The following is a 1,159-nucleotide window of genomic DNA, read 5'->3' on the forward strand; positions in this document are numbered from 1 at the left end:
TTTGCTATTGGGCTGGGGTCGATCAGTCCAGAAAGTTGTGAGGAATGCTGTAAGCCCTAAATTGCAGCGGTTGGATGGCGTGGCTATGGACAGACAATTAGATTCCCGGATTGACCACGCCAGAAGGCTAGGACACCGAGTTGTTGCGCTTTGGGCTATGTAATGTAAAACATGATTCTGCGGTTATGTAAGGTTTTAATGTAAAAAGCAAGTCAATCCAGCAAATTCTTTGTCATGATGTCAACTTCTTGTCATTTTATACGGTTGTTATTAGTACGGATGAGTTACGAATGATAATAGTTGTTAACGTTATTCCATTTCCGATTTGGCCTGATATGACAAAACGGTGCATCTGTACACAGCAAGCTTTGGGAACACATAATTACGTACCTTACATATTATCAGTTTACATCAATAATAATAGAATTCACACCCACCAATATAATAGGGGACACTTAAAATAAACAGATACCTATTGTGAATGATAAATTATATACATGTCCTATTATTACGGAGATAATGGCACCAGATTAAAGAGCCCACTTAAACATAACATAAAGACACTAAAATAAACCTCACACGGAGAAATGCCCTCGAAATCATTTGATAATATATTATGTAGCAGAGACACAGATTAACTGTACATCATAGATTGTTATTAATGACTAAGGGCCAGATGCATGGATGTCATTGTAAATGTAACCTAACGTCGATAGTTATGATCGATTTAGATTCACGGTTTTTGCGATTGAAAGCAGTATTGCCAACTGTCATTGACAAATATATGCCAGACAGGGTAAAAAAAAAGAAGCTAATTGGTAGAAAACAACGCTAAATTTTCTTATGTCTAGAAATCGGCATTTAAAATTAATTTCCACGAGAAAGCAGATTGAAGAAGTATTTATAAAAAAGTTATATTACTAAAAATGAACGTAGAGGTATGAAATTTGATCATGTTTTTGTATCTGGCCCTAATAAACTTCAAGAGAATTTATCTAGAAAAGTTGATATCGATACCAGCAGTAACAGCACAATATTTTTAAACCCGAGAATCGGCGCAGAAAAAGGAATTCACAGTGCTAGAAACCTAATATTTCATTCAATGTTCTGGAAGTCTGGCGTTGTTATTTAAAACGTTCACGCAACAATTTTTGAGTAA

This window comes from Rhyacophila brunnea, unplaced genomic scaffold (genome assembly GCF_057557595.1).
Source record: "Rhyacophila brunnea isolate RB1 unplaced genomic scaffold, BYU_Rbru_1.0 scaffold_17, whole genome shotgun sequence".
In the NCBI taxonomy this organism is placed as follows: domain Eukaryota; kingdom Metazoa; phylum Arthropoda; class Insecta; order Trichoptera; family Rhyacophilidae; genus Rhyacophila; species Rhyacophila brunnea.